The sequence below is a fragment of the Apodemus sylvaticus genome, chromosome 16 (assembly GCF_947179515.1).
Source record: "Apodemus sylvaticus chromosome 16, mApoSyl1.1, whole genome shotgun sequence".
Taxonomy (NCBI): domain Eukaryota; kingdom Metazoa; phylum Chordata; class Mammalia; order Rodentia; family Muridae; genus Apodemus; species Apodemus sylvaticus.
This window is the reverse complement of record NC_067487.1, coordinates 75,526,982-75,545,919: the sequence shown is the minus strand read 5'-3', so window position 1 is coordinate 75,545,919 and position 18,938 is coordinate 75,526,982. Positions and strand designations below refer to the sequence as shown.

Below are 18,938 nucleotides of genomic sequence, written 5' to 3'. Positions count from 1 at the left end.
TCTTGTGAATTATATTCTGCAAACATTGTTTAGAAATTTAATGATGTTGATACAATTTACAAAAACTTTGAGACACCGAAAACTGGATTTGAATAAGATAACAGAAGATGGATTGATCACCTGTGGTCATGAATCAGTAGGATTATCATAATGAAAATGCCCTTCTATCAAAACTACTTCACAGGTTTAATAAATTTAACTAAAATTATTTCATAGCTTTATAGAACTTGAAAGGAAAAATTTCAGGTTTATATGGACACACAAACATACACACACATACGTGCTCGCTTCAGCAGCACATATACTAAAATTGGAATGATACAGAGAAGATTAGCATGGCCCCTGCGCAAGGATGACATGCAAATTCGTGAAGCGTTCCATATTTTTGTAACAAAAAAAAAAAGAAAATAGTACACAGTAATATAGTAATAAATAATGATGTTATGATGTTATATAAAAAAAACATACACACATACATAAAAACAGACAAGCAAACAAATAAAAAGCCCAAAAGCAGGATAGCTAACACAAAAAAAGTACTGTAGGTATCACAGATTAAAATCTGTGATTTTAAATTGTACTACAGAGCTATAGAAATTAAATCAATCAATCAAACAAACAAACAAACAAAAACCCACTGAACATTATTGTCATAAAAACAGACATCTTAGCCAATAGAATTGAATTCAAGACCGAGAAATAACTTTTTACACTTTATCATACTATAGAGATAGGTGTTTCACCATGTTCATTGCTGCTTTATTCATAATAGCCAGCATTTGGAAATTAACACAGATGGTCATTGATAGGTGAATTGTTAAAGAAAATATGGGACATTTACACAGTGGAATATTATATAGTTGTTAAAATAATGAAATCATGAAATTCACAGGTAAATGGATGGAATGAAAAAAATATCTTCCCAAATAAGTTAATATAGACTCAGAAATGTAAATCTGGTTTGCATTCATTTATATATTCATGTTAGATTTTAAATCAATGATAAGCAAGCTGTCATAGAACAAGGAGATTGGAGTAAGGGACTAGGTGGAGATGGTAGAGCTATCTCCCTAAGAAGGACAAATGTGACAGATAGTTATGAATGGAAAGGGGGATTCGAAAAGGAGGATCAAATGAGAAACAAGAGGATGAAGATGTGGGGGAATATTGGGGGGGTATGTAAAATTGTTTAGAAGCCTAATTCAGTATAAGCTTCCTTAAACATATACATGTAAGAAAGTCATTACTGAAATTGCCAAACTTCGACATTATGGGATAGTTTTTCTTGGTACTGGAATATACTCTATATGTTACCAAAGGAGAAAGGCAAACATCAACCAAAAAGCAAACTCTTTGAACTACAGTGGTGTGTCATATGCATGATATGCTAATGAAATGGATGTACAAAGCTTGTGAGAATGACCAACGAATGTCAGATATGATTTAGGGGCTAATCCATGAGATACAACCTATACTTGATGTTGCTTGGATGACAAAGAACCTCAGATTAGACAGCCTGGGAACTTAGGGAAAAACAAAGTACTACTCTTCTATTAAAGGAATACAGCAACAAAACGATTCCTAATGGCATTCGCTGAACTCATAGATCAGTACAGCCATCACCAGAAAAGCTTCTATCTGTAACAGAAGGCAACAAATATAATCACCTACAGACAGACTTTGAGCAAACATGAGACACCTTGTAATACTTGGACCTAAATGGACTGTCTCAATCAAGCCTCTTTCTTCAGGACCCAAGGAACCTGCAGAAAAGAGGCAAAAAGTTTATAAGAGTTAGTTGGGATAGAGGATCCCAAGGAAATAATGCATTCTAAACACATCAGGACCAATATAAATGTGAACTCACACAGACCAAGGCAGCTAAACCAGGCCTGCAGGAGTCTGCACCAGATGGCATCTTAGAGCTAAAAGTAGAAAAGCACACAGAACCCCATCCCTAAGTTAGAAGATATTTCTAACGATTAACCATTTGCAAATGAAAACGGATAGATTTCCACAATGGAGTCTTAATAGAGAATTATACTCCCATGCCCATCAGCTGATGGCAAACAGAAAATAAACTCAATAGCATCTTTTGAGGTTCTTTGTCTCATAATGTGTCTTATTTATTTATTCATTCATTAATTTTTCCTTTCATGTCTTTTTCATAGAAATTATGGTTTCTGGATTGTTTTTTATGGGATTATAATAGGTTTGTTTCTTGTGCTTTTTCTTTGGCCCTTTTTCTTCTGTTTTTTGTTTGCTTGCTTATTTTCACCAATCCTATTGGTTTTTGTTTTATCTTATTATATTTTATATTTTATTATCCCTTTTTATTATTTTGCAATGGGAGACAGAAATGAGACACACATGGGAGGGGAAATGGGGACAAACCTAGAAGAATCAGGAGAGGATGAAACCTGAAATAGAGCATAATGTATGAAACTGTTTATTTTCAATAAAATTAAAAACAATATGTTGAAAGTAGAAATGTTTTCTATCTTTTCAAATTTCAGTGGGTAAATTAATAATAAGCTTTCAATACAATTTTCATAAGCTAATTAAATTATAATCTTTTGATAAAATATCAGTTTCTCACTCACAGCCATAAACATTCTTTGTAATAACGTCTGAACTATCCCCAGAGAACTTTATTTTAAACTAACATCTGTGCTTCTGATACACAAGGTAAAAGATGTCACAGCTTGGGAAAAAAAGTTGTGCAATATTTGTAAATGAGTATCGTGTCTCATGGACTTAGTACATTCAGCTAATTTGCATATTCAAAAAAATTTAATTCTGTGGTGTGGCTCATAAAGTTTCTTGGTTCATTTGCTTTTGTCTACTTTTGAGACCAGCTCTCCCTCAGTGTCCCCGGTTGGTCTTCAGTTGGTAGTCCTGCCTCATACCCAGAATGTGGATTACAGGTATGTGACACCTTGCTTGCCTCCAAACTCTCAGATCAATTTGGTTGGGACATTGGCAAAATGATCTGTGTTTACAGTCAAAAACAAGTTTCTGGAATTAAAAACAAAGATAAAAGTTCTTAAGTGCAGAGCAGAGATCAAAGACTACAAGATTATTTTCAAAACACATTTGGCCAAATGAAATACTACACAATTATCTTTTTATTATCTTTTCTAGTAGTTTTCTAGGTACAGTCTTTACATCATACACACACACACACACACACACACACAAACACACACATATAATCACTTAGAACTTATTTAAAATGCAAATTATTGGACTCTCTTTTAAACCCACTCAATCTGAAACTATTGAGTTAAACCATGTTTAACAACTGTAATTTCAATGCACTCATGGATTGAAAGTCAATGTCTCTTCTTTTGGTATATGATAACTAACTTTCCTGAAGGCACCAATCCTTTTTGTAAATCCAGTCTATGTCTTCAGTGTGGTGGTCACATCTGATTTTTAATGTTAAGCATAGATGTGTTAAATCAACATGGCAAAAGGGGCTCAGTTTTCTGTCTTAAGCCCACAAAAAAGCATAGTAATGCAGAGGCAATTATGAAGAAGAGACTTTATTCAATTGAATGAATTGTGATGACACTTGCCCTATTCACTACATAAACTATCAAATTCAGCTATACTAACCAACATTGAATTGGATTTTTTGTTAATACCATTCAGAGATTTGACTAACAAATATAACCCATTAAGGAAGTCACAGAGGATTTAACTCAGCTATGGTGCTAAATGTTCAGGCAGAACACAGAATCAGAATCAGAGACTGGAACAACTAAGGGAGGTGTTGGATCTTTGGTTGGTGTTTATTGCAGAAACACTTGGAGTCTTGCTTGTGTAAATAGAGTATAGTTAACAATTGACATTTTTGGTACACTATGCAATTACAACCCTGTTGTACTGCAGGGATGATAACCTCCATATTAAAAAATTCTGTCATTTTAAATACCTATTCAAAGCTAATTCTGCTTATGGATTGTGGTTATTTTTACAGGATTTTAGTTATACCATCTTTTGTGATCAATGATCATTGATGTGATCATTATATAAGTGTTGCATGTTATTGTAAAATGCTAACACCTTTGCCCTGGTTGGCCATGCTTCTAGCCCCTAGGGCTTTCCTTTTGTTTACGCCTCTTTGCTCTGGCAGGTGGTTGTGCTACCAGTCCACTCCTAAGTCTCTTGAATCTGAGGATAAAACAATCACACATACAGTTATAATTTGCTTATAACTTACCTTCTTGGCATGGTTGCTGGGTATAAATATCTCCCACCTGGATGAGCATGACCGTACCAATTTGTTGTCTCCATCTCTCTGCCTGCCTTAAACTTAGTTACTAGTCTCACTTAGCCCCTGCCAAACATCCTTGGCCACCCACCTGTAGGTCACAGGCTTTAGCTCCTCCTAAGGCCTTACAAGATCCCTTCATTCTTCTTCCTGAAAAGCAAGAGAGAGAAAAAGCCCCTCTACTTTCCCGTGTCTTCTTTTTTTCCCTGGGACCAGGAAGTTCTGCCTGTACCTTCTGCCCAGCAATTGCTCTCACCCCACTGGTCTTTATTGACAAATCAAGAACAAATTACAAGACTACTTACATGTGTTTTTCTGAATACATATTCATTTTATACATGGAAATAAAAGTTTACTCTAAGCAAGAGACTCTGATCTATTTTAACATTGGCCTCCCCATAGTTTCTTCTAAGTGCAGCATGTTTTTTGGCACATGGAATATAACCAGTGTGTATGGACAATTACATGGGCTATAATTATGAATTCTGCAAAAGTCTAATTTGATGTAAATCAAAAATTCGATTGTGTTTTACTTTAAAATTCACTTACTTAGCTAGTCTGATCATAGAAGCATTGAAGAATTAACTTTTCCTTATGGTCTTGAGAACATGTAAACACTCCTGAATTGAAACATGCAAGTTATTTAACCTGAAGTTCTTGCTGTCACTGTCAAAAACCATATCTGCATCCAATAATCTATCCAAGTAATCATTTGAGCTCTGTGGCTCATTTCAAGAACCAGGGAGCCCCTTGCTTCATAAGGTGATTCAGTTCATTTTCAGCAACTTTAATCATTTAGAAAGTTCTCTTTCACAGTTGGTTAAACTTTTCTTTGGAAACCATCTTCTCGTTGTTCTTAGTTTTCTCTTTGGGATCTGCCTACAGTAACTAGAGATATTTATATGACAGCCCTTTAAATATTTGAAAACTGTTATCATGTCCCTTTAGATTTTTGTTTGTTTGGTTTTTGTTTTTGTTTTGTGCTCCCAGTTGAAAATCCAGTTTCCTCAAACATTCCTTGAACAAGCAGGTAACTGTTAGAAATCATGCTCTGCATACTAACTCAGCTAAAAACCTGTCAGTCTTCAATAGTATGAAAAACTGGCACGACAAGGACACAAAACTTTCAAGAGTCCATTATCTGATTACATTAGAAGAGCTGTAAGGCACGACTGATACTATTCCGAAGGCCAAAAACTTGAGATTAAATAGGTCATGAACCTAGGGAAAAACCAAATACCACCATTTTGCTGAAGGAATTTAGCAATAAAATAATTCCTAATGACATCTTGACCAGTCATCATCAAATAAAGTTTGCCCTGCAGTAGATGGGAGCAAATACAGAGACCAACAACTTGCACAAAGAACAGAGAGTAAGAAATCTTGGAATATTTGGTCTGAAATGAGATATGTCAAATCCCTCCTCTCAGGACAGAAAGGAGACAGAAAGATGGCAAGAACCAGTGGGGATGGAGACATCAAAGAAAGAAAGTTTTCTAAACAAGGAGGTCTAACACAAATATTATGGAGACTGTAGCAGCATGCATAAGGCCCTCAAAAGATCTAAGCCAGATAAGATTCCAGCACTGAGAGGGGCTTAGATTTGGATGGGTGTGTATGTGGGGAGGAGAATGTTGGGGCAGCAGGGGAAGGTGGAACGATCATTTGAATATATGGAATTTAAAAATTTTGTTTTCAAGAAAGAAACAAAAGGAAAAACAAAAGTTATTCCCCAGCTGAAGTAAATTCATTGAAAGACAAAAAGCTCTAGGGCTGTTCATATAGAAGCCCCTTATACATACTTTTGGAACTGGTAAGCATTATATACTCAAAGAAATACCTTTTGTGAATGTCACAAGGTGACATACTTAAAACTAAAGGGCATGGAGCTACTCTGAGTTTATATATTTCCAATAATAAAGCATGTTGGCTTTGTATGTGCCCCAGTCTTTTATGCATTTGGCTATTTGGGTATATGTTTTAGCAGTTTAGTGAGTTATAACAGTGATGTACTGTTTCTTTATTTTAATTCTCTCTTTATTAGATATTTTCTGTATTTATAATTTCTATCCGAAAACCCTATCCCATGCTCCATTTCCTTGTTCAACAACCAACCCACTCTGCTTCCCTGTCCTGATATTCCACTACTCTGGGGCATTGAACCTTCACAGGACCAAGGGCTTCTCCTTTTACTGATGTCCTACGAGGCCATCTTCTGCTACATAAGTGGCTGGATCCATGGGTCTAACCATGTGTACACTTTGGTTGGTGGTTTGGTCACTGGGAGCCCTGAGGGTACTACTGGTTGGTTCATATTGTTGTTCCTCCTATGGAGATTCAAACTCCTCCAACTCTTTGGATCCTTTCTGTAACTCCTAAATTGGGGACCCTGTGCTCAATCCATTGGTTGGCTCCTGTCAGCAAGCACTTGTTGGCATCTACAATAGTGTCTGGGTTTGGTAACTGTATGGGATAGATGTCTAGGTGATGCAGTCTCTGGATGGCTTTTCCTTCAGTCTCCACTCCACACTTTATTTCTGTATCTCCTCCTATGGATATTTTGATCCCCCTACTATAAAGAACCACACTAAGTATCCACACTTTTGTCTTCTTTCTTCTTGAGCTTCATGTGGCCTGTGAATTGTATCTTGGGTATTCCAAGCTTCTAGGCCAATATTCACTTATCAATGAGTGCATACCATGTGTGATCATTTTAGGCTTATCTAATGCAACATGATACATTTTTGTTCCATAAATTTGCCTAACAATTTCCATGAATTCATTGTTTATAGTAGCCAAGTAGTACTCCATTGCGTATATATATCACATTTTTTGGTATCCATTCCTCTGTTGAGGGACAATTGGGTTCTTTGCAGCTTCTGGCTATTATAAATAAGGCTTCTATGAACATAGTGGAGCATGTGTCTTTGTTATAAGTTGGAGAATCTTTGGGAATATGCCCAGGAGTGGTATAGCTGTGTGCACAGGTAGTATTATATCCCATATAATAAGGAGCCACCAAACTGATTTCCAGAGTGGTTGTGCCAGCTTGCAATCCCACCAGCAATGGAGGAGTGTTCCTCTTTCTCCACATCCTCAGCAGCATCTGCTATCACATAAGTTTCTGAATTTGGCCATTCTGATTAGTTGAGGTGGAACCTTAGGATTATTTTGATTTGCATTTCCTTAATGACTAAGGAGATTGACCAATTCTTTAGGTGCTTCTCAGCCATTTAGTATTCTTCAGCTGAAAATTCTTTGTTTAGCTCTGTATCCAATTTTTCTAATACGGTAATTTGGTTCTCTGGAGTTTAACTTCTCGAGTTCTTTGTATATATTGGATATTAGCCCTCTGTCATATATACAATTGGGAAAGATCTTTTCTCAATCTGTTGGTTGCAGTTTTATCCTTTTGACATTGACCTTTTCCTTACAGAAGTTTAGCAATTTTATGAGGTCGAACTTGTCAATTCTTGATCTTAGAGCATAAGCTATTGGTGTTCTGTTCAGGAATCTTTCCACTGTGCCCATGTGTTTGTGGCTCTTTCCCACTCTCTTTTCTATTAACTTCAGTATATCGCTAATAGTCTGGTTTTATGTGGAGGCCCTTGATCCACTTGGACTTGAGCTTTGCCAATCTTTACCAATCTCTATTAAGGAAAATGATTGTTGTTTCCTGTTATTTTTGTTGTTAATGATGGAATTATGTTTATATGGCTATCTCCTTTTTTTATTTTTGTTAAAAGGAGATTATTTTCTTGATTTTTCTAGGGTATAGTTTCCTTCATTTTGTTGGAGATTTCCATTTATTGTCCTTTCAAGGGCATGTCTTTCTTTAGGTTGGGAAATTTTCTTCTATAATTTTGTTGGAGATATTTACTAGCTCTTTAAGTTGGAAATCTTTGCTCTCTTCTATACCTATTATCCTTAGTTTGCTCTTCTCATTGTGTCCTGGATTTTCTGAATGTTTTAGGTTAGGAGCTTTTGGCATTTTACATTTTCTTTGACTGTTATGTGGATGTTTTCTGTGGTATCTTCTTCACTTGAGATTCTCTCTTCTATCTGTTGTATTCTGTTTGTGATACTTGCATCTGTGACTCCTGCTCTCTTTACTGGAGGTTTTCTTACTCCGGAGTTGTCTCACTTTATGATTTCTTTATTGTTTCTAGTTCCATTTTAAGATCCTGGATATTTTTGTGCTATTCCTTCATCTGTTTGATTGTGTTTTCCTATAATTCTTTAAGGAATTTTTGTGTTTCCTCTTTAAGTGCTTCTACCTGTTTACCTGTGTTCTCCTGCATTTCCTTATGTCCTTCTTAAAGTTCTTTGTCAGCATAATGAGATGTGATTTTAAATCCAAATGTTGACATTCTAGTGCGTTTGAATATCCAGGGCTTGTTGTTTTGGGAGAACTGGATTCTAATTATTCCAAGTAGCCTTGGTTTCTATTAGAAAGGTACTTGGGCTTGGATGTCACCATCTGGTTATTTCTGATGTTAGTTGGTCTTGCTGTCTCTGGCTGGAGCTTGTCCCTCCTGTGTGCCGGTAAGCATGTGTCAGCACTCCTGGAAGACAAGCCTTTTCTTGGCAAGGCCTGTATACAAAGGAATGTGGGGCAGCCCTAGACCCTGGGTGTAGATGGTGAGTGGAAGGATCCAGGTGCTCCACTGTTCCTGAGCTGTGTGAGCTCCTGAAAGGTTCCCCTGCCCCAGGACAGTTACTGGAGAGAAAGTGGAGATCTCCTCACCTCTGTGTCTGGGAGTGTGAGCACTCCTGGGAGACCAGAGCTTCCCTGGTGGAACCTGTGCAAAGAGAGTTGTTCATCAGATTGCAGTTGGCAATCAGAAGGATCATGTCCCAGCTGTTCTGCTGTTCCTGTGCCCTTGTGCACTCCTAGTGGGTCCAGTTGGACAGTTGTAGAGGGAAAATGGTGATCTCACTTCCAAGTCTGAGACTAAGAGCATTCTCTGGAGACCAGATTTCCCCTGGTAGAACTAGTGCACAGAGGGCTGAGGCACAGCCTGAGCACTTGGGTACAGATGGTAACTGGAATGGATGTGCGATTTCTTATGTTCTTACAAAGTTTTGGCTGGCTTTCTCAACATAGAAAAGACTTCCAGGAATTTTCTTACATCTTCTTCAATGTTCCAAGTATTGTGCCTGAAGGGGAATTAAAATTAGCATACACAAAATCTTAAACTGAGCTGAAACTTTAAAGACACTAAAAAGCATTTTCTTAAACTTGATAATGATCCTAAAAATTGACTTGCAATTACAGATGAGTGAAGCTGTGAACAGTATTTTCAAGCACCATAAGAAAAAAAAAACAAAAAACAATAAAAACAAACCAAAAAAAACCCAAAAAAAACTCCAACCAATCTTTCTAAGAAGATATTTTGAAATATCTGTGTTGCTTCTCAAAAAATATTTTAAACTTAAAATCTGCTATCATATTACAGAGTTGATACTAGGTTCTGTGTTGTCAACTTTATCTGAGGAGCTAATGAAGCAATACTTTTGTGTTTAAAGTTGCAATATATTTCAGCTTTTCTTAGTTTGTGAATTCCTGTCTCTTACAATGTTACTTTTTAGTATTGGTTGTTCAATTTGTAATTTTGCAGTTGTGAAGAGCCCCTGAAGTTGTATTACCTCTGAGATCCACAGATTCTAGATTCTGGATCTATCTGCTTTGCACATACAGCAGTTGGTAAAGAAATGCTACAGTGTATCAGACATCTGTAATTCCAGGCCTTGGGTAACAGAAAAGGAAAGATCAGACATTCACACTCACTCTCAGCTAAATGACACTTAAGGCTGACTAGCATACTCAAGTAACACTTAAAATTGCCCAGCATAGGCTACATAAAAGTCAGTTTCTAAACACACACACACACACACACACACACACACACACGCACGCACACACACACAAACACACACACACATCCAAACAAAAAACCCAAAAGCAAAACAAACAAACAAATAAACAAACAAAAAAACCCTAAGAACGAAACATACTATGTGGGAATTTTATCTCTATTGATATAATTTTATTTTCTCATTTGATGGGGCCTATATACCCTTGGAATTTTGCTAATTTTGTCACAATGAATATTGAATTGTTGAATCAGAACCCTGAGATTGAATAAAACCTCCAATATCATCTAAACTTAATGGTCATCTTATCGTATGTCCCTCATTGATGGTCCAGCAACATGTAATTTAATGATTCCAGTGACAGGAAACCCATTATGTGCCATGGAAACCTAAGGAGGATCATCAGTTATTTAGAGTCTTCTCAATTGTATTTCTCAGATTGGATCTGCAGTTGATCTCCTGAGGTGCAATGTTGAAAACAGCTAGCAAAAAAGACATCAATATATGTATATATTTAAATATATAAGTATTTAATATGTACATATGTAACTATATTATATCCAAGTATCTCTATTTAAGAATGTCTATTTCTGAATATCTATGTGTATACTTTTCCCCCTCGTTAGTCATGTGGCTTAAAGCTGAATAAATAAGTAAAATCTCCCTGAAGAAGAATTTTTCTTCTAACATTTTTGGCTTTATGATGAGAAAGCACACTCCTTGGGAATATACTTACTCATTCCGTCTGTAAAGTTTTTATTATTTAAAGGTGTTTATCTAGAATTTCCTATTGAAGCAGGGTCAGACAATCAAGGAATATAATGTTATAGAATTTTCTGAAGTCCTCTACTTTTGTGACTATATTAATACAAAATTAAGTCAGACATGAAATGGTACCTACTGACAACAAATATGAAGTAATGACTTATTTGGGTAGTCACTTGCTCCCATTAGCCAAGTGTATCTGTGCTCTTATGAGTGTTATCTTTATGAGATTCTAAATGTTCTGATCTGACAATTCTCTTTACCTAAGAGATAAGCTGGATTTCACTTTGTGAGTCACAGTTATTTCAGGGATGTTTGCTATTTGTATTTTATATGACAGTCCTTGACAAATTTTATCAGTTAATTTGGTGTGTTTAAAATTCATTTCATTTGTGCCTGAGAGGGATCACAATCAAAGACTTTTGCTGCAACAAGCCCAGGGCTTTTAACTTACAGAGGTCGAATGAAATCTTTGTCTGCATCAAGATCAAGAGAGTCCCTCTTTAGACTTTGATTTCCTGGTCTTTTGTAAAAGAGCACAAAAGTTCTTTCTTCTGTGACTTTTCCTGCCCAATTTCTTGCTTATATTTCTTTGCTTGATTCCTTCTTCTACCCATTCCAATATCAACCATTTCCAGATGTATCTGAACTGTAAGGTCTTCGTGATCTAGGTAGGTAGAGGAATAATTGCCCCTTCAGACAGGGCCATATAAGGAAAGGACCATATGAGGAAGCACACTGTGTTCTGTTATCTCAGTGTCTAAATTCCTGGTGTCTTAATCTCTCTCTCTCTCTCTCTCTCTCTCTCTCTCTCTCTCTCCCTCCCTCCCTCTCCCTCTCTCTCATATTTTGCTTTTCTAAAATACTTGACTGCTCCTGCTTCCCCATTTTCTCAGAAGAACTTTTCTCTTTGAAATTTTGCTCCTTATGCTTAATTTATCCCCTAAATTAAACTCCCCATGGAATATCTTTAAAATACAGATGAGATTATTCAGGAATTTTGGTGAGTACACTTCTTCCACATGTGAATTATACTGACTGCATGAACTGCTGCTGCTTCCTTCTTTGCCATCATTTCACAGTAATGCTTGCTGAGACGTATGACCTGACATTCATGGCAAGTGGTAAGCACTGCTCACCACTTCCACTTGGCATCCTGGGCCCAATCGCTGTTGTTTTATTTTGTTATTCCTGTAATGTCCTTCATAGTTTCTAGCTCCACACATCATGCCCTGTAGGTTTATTCTGATCCACAGAGACAGAAGGATCCACTTAAAATATGTTACTTCATAGTTTAAAATTTTAAAACCTATAATACCTTTCTATTTCAAATAAAATAACAGCTGTTGTCCTTGCAATGATCTACAAAAACTTATATTTCTCTGTTTGTTACTCCTTCTTGAAATACTCTCTGCTCTGAATACCCTCCTGCTGTGATTTTTTTTCCCTAGAATAACACTTTTCCAGTATAATCCTAGCTCTCCCCTCCATTGATAGAAAGTCTCATTGAAACCACTTCTAGTTACTTTATTTATGATTGCTCCTGTTGATCCCTCACTTCTTCCTCTTTGGTTTCTGTAGCACTTTTGAGTTTTTAATTTACACCATGACTTGTCCATCTGCCTTCTCACTCATGATCAGAACATAAACTCAGTAAGAACCTTTTTTAAAAAAAAATTCCATATTCTGAAAAATCAGAATGGTTTTTGGAATAAGATAGATGGCCAATAAATATTTATTATGCTACAAATTCAACGAATAAATTATTGGAATAATTTCTTATTTATGCTGAGATCTACCTTTAGCTCAGTACATTAATCAATGCTGTTTAAATTTTGATTAGGTACATACCTTTACTCATTCATTCATCTACTCTAGGGACATGACTCTGAACAAGTGTACACACAATAAACACATTACATTTTTATAAGTGTTTTGATGGGAAAGAATATTAAAGTGAAAGATAATGGATCTAACTTTTAAGGTTGGCCTTTTTCATTAGGGGTCATTCACAATGTGTGGAAGGAGGTGCTTCATACTTGAGAAACATGGCAAACCTATTGAATGTATGTTATAAAGTGTGTAGACATTCTGACCAGGAAAGGGCACCTGTTAGACAGGGCTCCCAGTTCAATCCCACACAGCAACCAGGCAACCAAACAATTGTAATTCTACCAACCATACCAGCCAACTAAACAAATTCATTTTAGCTTCTTGGAGATAATCAAGGGAAAAGTGTTTTCAATAATCAGAACCATTCCTAAAAAAATCAAGAAACAAACAAACAAGCAAAAACCAAAGTTTTTGGTTTATCAATAAAGTCATACAATAAAGAAAACAACTGGAATATATATATATATATATATATATATATATATATATATATATATATATATATATATATATATATATATATATATATGTTTGTGTGTGTGTGTGTAGCTGTCCAGCAGCTTTAGTCAAACTGGGTACACCTGGAAGGAAGCTGAAAAGAGCTGTTCAGCCAAAAGAGAATAGATGGGTGATAGGAATAAAAAAACCAAGACAATGTTCTGATCAAGGCTCAATGTTAAATATCTTAACCTGGAATGTATAGGGAGAAAACCAGAAACCCACTCTTTGTTCTGGCTGACTTGAGATGCAAAGTAAACTCAGCAGGCAGTTGACTCCTCAAAGCTCTGGTAGGAAAATGCAAATCAGAAAGGCCATAAGCTGTCTCCACCCAGGCTATAAAAATGGAGGTTTTGCCAGCTCAAAGCTGGGGGCAGGGTACATATGTATACTTCATACATATTATATTTAATGTAATCTTAATAGTTATTTATATTATATATTATATATAGTTATAATTATGTGTTATTTTCCTTTCTTTTTATCATTCATTTATTTCCAATCCTTTATGGTCAGAATGTCCTGGTCTTTTATCATATGGAAAAATTCAATGTATGAACATATACAACAAGAACAGAAACAATATTTTCACAAAGAATGCTGACCTGCTCTAGAAGATTTTGGAAGAAATTAATTTGCTGTGTAAGAATTTTGAAAGAATTGCTGTTGGGGTTAAATTCATATCTGCCTTGTGAGATACGCCAAGCAGAATCCTAGTGATATCATATACTTTTGTAATTGTCCATTATTTAAAAATGTAAAACCTCACACATATTAGCATATTAGGTTGATATAAAGCAAAAAGTGAGCAACTAAAGCTAGAATATCTATTATCGAAGAGATCATGACTAACAATGTACTAAAATTAAAAGGAAGGCTAAAGAAATTTAATAGCTCTAGTTTTTGCTTAAATATTTTTAAAAGGGTGACAACAGGGTTGGGGAGGGAGGCTAGTTTTGGCTTAGGGTCTAAGAATACTCTACTTATGATATTGACCTCCCTTTCTTCTTTTGTACTTGGTGGAAAATTGTATATTTGAACACAAAGGCATGTTTTTTAAGTTTTAGTTGTCTGCTCAAACTGTGCACAGTAGGAAGAAACCAGCAGAGAAAATTGTGAACTAATATATATATATATGCAATACACTGTCACATAATAGCATATCATGCATCTGAGCCTTTGCCTTCTCAGGAAACTATTCTCAAAGCTGATGTAAGTCTAAAAAATGTTTTGCAAAAGCATTAAGGAGTTTCATAAACCCATAATGAGTATTTTAAAATGTTCACACTTATATTTTCTAGCTGTTAAAAATGATTAATAATGGCCTCTTTAAAAAATAAAATGATAAATAACATATTTGTAAAAACTAAATTTTCTCAGGAGTTGACCAACGACAAAGTTTCTGCAATATTCTGGCTTGCTCAGAGACAAGATGATATGAAACTATGGGCCATTGCTAAACATTTAAGTCAACAATGAGTCTTAGGAATGTTTAATGTGCTCTGGCTTGCATTTTTGCATCTTTCTCTGCCCTTTCAGAAAAAAGTGCTGTAATTTTTTAATTTGATTTGTAGACAAAATGATACTATAGCTTTGTGTGTGTGTGTGTGTGTGTGTGTGTGTAAATCATGCACGATTCAAATTATTTCTTGACACTAAGTAGTCATCAAAGATTGCCTTTATATAAATAATGGTTTTGGATCCTGCCCGCTCCAGACATATTAACTTTGCTCTTGTGGAAGTAATGCTTGGGAAGAACTAGACTGTCTATGTGACAGTTAAGGTTCTGTCATTCTCAGGTGGGTTTTCAGCCTTGCCTACCAGCCTCTTAGTACTTGGTTTAACACCTTTCACTACCATGCATGCCCTTGGAGTGATCAGAAGGGGGCGATATTTACCAAGAAAATTCAACCAGTGGTTTTTTTTTTTTTTTTTTTTTTTAAAGCACATAGGAAAGTTTTAACATTTTTTAATGATAGAAATTACTTCAGCACACAATGCACAAAGCAGAATGGATACTATACCATAGACTTTTACTGCTTGATTATAGCTGGTTAGGATGACTTTTATCCAAAACAGCATTACTTACTCAATATGACTCAGCTTTGTTATTTACCTTGTTGATAAAACTCAGTCCATGAGAAGAAAGTCTCTTACTCATGGAATTCTGTGAATCTTACAGTAAAGTCAGCTTTACTCTCACATAAGGCATTAGTGATTGGTAGTTTATGGTTTTGCTTTCCACGAGTACAGTAACCAAAATCATCTACATTTGGAAAACAGGAGGTTTTGTTTGTTTGTTTTCTTTTTGTTTGTTTGCTTTTGGTTTTGGGTTTTTTTGTTGTTTCTTTCTTTGTTTGTTTAGATATTAGGCAACACAGTGAAAAGTCAGTTATTGTTTTTATTATATATAATATATCATGTATTTTAATTATATATAATTTAAATTTATTAATTTACCTCCTAAATACTACCCCCTCTTTTCTCCCCCACCCTCCACAGAGTACCTCCCTGCATGACCCCTCCCCTTCTCTGAACGGTTAGGACCCTTTCTGGTGTTTCAAGTCTCTACCAATATAGGCACTTCTCCCACTGAGGCGAGACAGGCCAGCCCTGATGTGGATAGGATACCACAGTCAGGGTACAGCTTTAGGGAGAGCCTCTGCTTCAGCTGTTGGGGGACCCACATTGAGACTGAACTGCAAGTCTGCTGATCATGGTTCAGTCTCTGAGAAATCCCAAAGATCCAGGTTAGTTGACTTATGTTGGCCTTCCTGTGGGGTGTGCATCGACTTCAGAGCTTTCAATCCTTCTCCCAACTCTTCCATTGGAGCCCCTGAGCCTGTAGGTAGTTGCATCTGTTTCAGTTATTTTCTGCTTAGAGCCTCTCTGAGGATAGTTATGCTAGGCTTCTGTCTACAAGCATAAAAGAGTATTATTAATAATGTCACTGACTGGTGCTTTCCCAAGGAATTAGCTTCATGGTGGGCTGGCTATTGTTTGGCTATTCCTTCAGTTTCTGTTCCATCATTGTCCCATCATTGTCCCTGAATTTCTTTTAGACAGGACAAATTTTGGGTTGAAAGTTTTATGGGTAGGTTAATATCTTTATCACTCTACTAACATTCTGCCTGGCTTATTCAGATTCCATGTCCCCACTGTTGGGCAACTTCACTAAGGTCACCAGCATTGACTCCTAGAAACCTCAACCATCCAAGGTCTCTGGCAATTCCTAGAGATCCCCTCACCTCCATGCCCTCTGCAATTGCAGATTTCTGTTCATTCTTCTGAGCAGCATGTGCTGTTCCTTGAGCTTTGATCTTAGCCATTCTGCTGGCATAAGGTGGAATCTCAGGGTCGTTTTGATATGCATTTCACTGATTACTAAGACTATTAAGCATTTCTTTAAATGTTTCTTGGCTATTGGAGATTCCTCCATTGAGAATTCTATTTGGCACTGTACCCATTTTTTAATTTGCTTTTTCTTCTTTCTTTTCTTTTCCTATTTTTTATGAGTCTAACTTATTGAGTTCTTTATGTATTTTAGATATTAGTCCTCTGTCGGGTATAGGATGAGTGAAGATATTTTCACAATCTGTAGGCTGCCATTTTGTCTTAGTGACAGTGTTTTTTTACTTTACAGAATCTTTTCAATTTCATGAGGTACCTTTTATCAATTGTTGATATTAGAGTCTGAGTCATTGATGTTCTGTTCAGGAAGTTGTCTTTTGTACCTATAGTTTATAAACTATCTTATACTGTAGGTATGTATATTAAAAATATTTCATTATAGATATAGCATTTGGTATCATCTGAATCTTTAGGAATTAGCATAATATCTTGTAAGGTACTAGACGTAGATAAGAGAAGATGACAATGTAATTAAATAAGGCCTGGGGTGCCATTTTTTCCAATGGCACTGGTTTTCTGTTTCAGTTTTGTTCTAGCCCTGCTATGGAAACAGAAATAATAACAATGCAGTCTTTGAATTTACCAAGCAAAGGTAGCAGCAAGGTTAGTTGGATATAGTAAACCATTAGACATTTATTATTTTGGAGCACAGTGTAAATGAATGACTACATGCATATGTGTAACTCTGCTTGCAATGTAGTAAGTACTTAGTGCAACAGAACAAGGATTTGCACCATGGAAATTTTGTTCCTCTGATAGAAATAAATGTGCAGATTACATCATGTGGTTAGACATATGCTCAGGTTATTACAAGAACCATGGAACTCTAACTGACCCTTTCAGAACCGAAAGCATGTTATGTTTTGCTGTTTCTTTCTTTGTGAGATGAGGTGGCACTATGCAGTTTAGCAAGGCATCAGACTCACTATGTAGCCAAGAAAGCTGTGGTGATCTTTATGTCTCTGTACCTTAAAAGCTGTGATTCCAGTAGTGATTCCCACAATTTTTTTTTCTTTTTTTTTTTTTTTACTATTCCCCTTCTCCACAAATCTTAATCTGCAGCAAAAATTCAAGTTCAACTACTGAAATGTTTATTTTATTCACCTTACAAGAAAATTCCTGTGAGGACCTTAATAAGTTATATCAATGGGAGGGATAGGAAGAAAAGAAAGAGGAGGGAGAAGAGGGAGAAGAAGGAGAAGAAGAAGAAGAAGAAGAAGAAGAAGAAGAAGAAGAAGAAGAAGAAGAAGAAGAAGAAGAAGAGGAAGAGGAAGAGGAAGAGGAAGAGGAAGAGGAAGAGGAGGAGGAGGAGGAGGAGGAGGAGGAGGAGGAGGAGGAGGAGGAGGAGGAAGAAGAGGAGGAAGACGAGGAGGAAGATGAGGAGGATGAGGGCAAGAAGGACGAGGACGAGGAGGAAGAGGAAGAAAGAAGGAAGATGATTTGGGACTAAGGACATGCCATGGAAGACAAGCCATCAATGTCAATGTTAGAAGGATGACACTGTTACAAAACCAAAGAGGCAAACAAACAAACAAACAAAAAACCCCAAAAAACTAAAAACAAAAAAAAGCCCAGGAAGTTTCTTGCAGATTGACAGAAATGCATGCTCACATGTGCCCTAGTTTACTAGGTTTTTGTAGGAATATTTTTTTCTCCATGCCTCCCTGTTTGTGTTCTTTCTGTTTCTGTCAAACATGTTTTGCTACTTACTTTATTTTATTGCTGAGTGTTGAAAATAGTAATATTCATACTAATTTTCTAACTAAAATATAATTTAATGATTAGCCTAGCCTTGAGTTAATTTAAGTTTTTTCTTATTTAGAATATACTTTTTCCAGGTACCAAGGATCCTCAAAATTATAAGTCTTCTACATCTTGAGACCTGGCATTATAGGTTTGTATCACTGTATCTTGCTTATTTCTTTTAAATGTATTTTTTATTCCATTTCTCATGTATTATGTTGTAAAACAGTTTCCTTTAAAGTTAAAGGTCTCATAATCACAAAATTTAGTGTATGTTATATTAATATTCTAGAAGCAGTTTAATACAACCATTTAAAAAATCCTGTGTTCTAATAAATTCCCTACCCAACATGCTCAACCTCATGTGTTTTCTCTTTCCAGCCACATTTTCCTAACCAGTAGCCATGCAGATCTTACTTTGCCCTAATGTTGCTTAAATCAACACTCTTAAATTATTTTTGCAGATAATATG

At 36.0% G+C, this 18,938-nt stretch overlaps 1 non-coding gene across 1 annotated transcript; it reads left to right on the top strand.

Moving 5' to 3' along the window:
• The first annotated feature begins 280 nt into the window (after window positions 1–280).
• Window positions 281–387, top strand: LOC127667190 (U6 spliceosomal RNA). Its single transcript, XR_007973830.1, has one exon. It is a non-coding gene; the product is annotated as a U6 spliceosomal RNA (small nuclear RNA).
• Window positions 388–18,938: the final 18,551 nt, after the last annotated feature.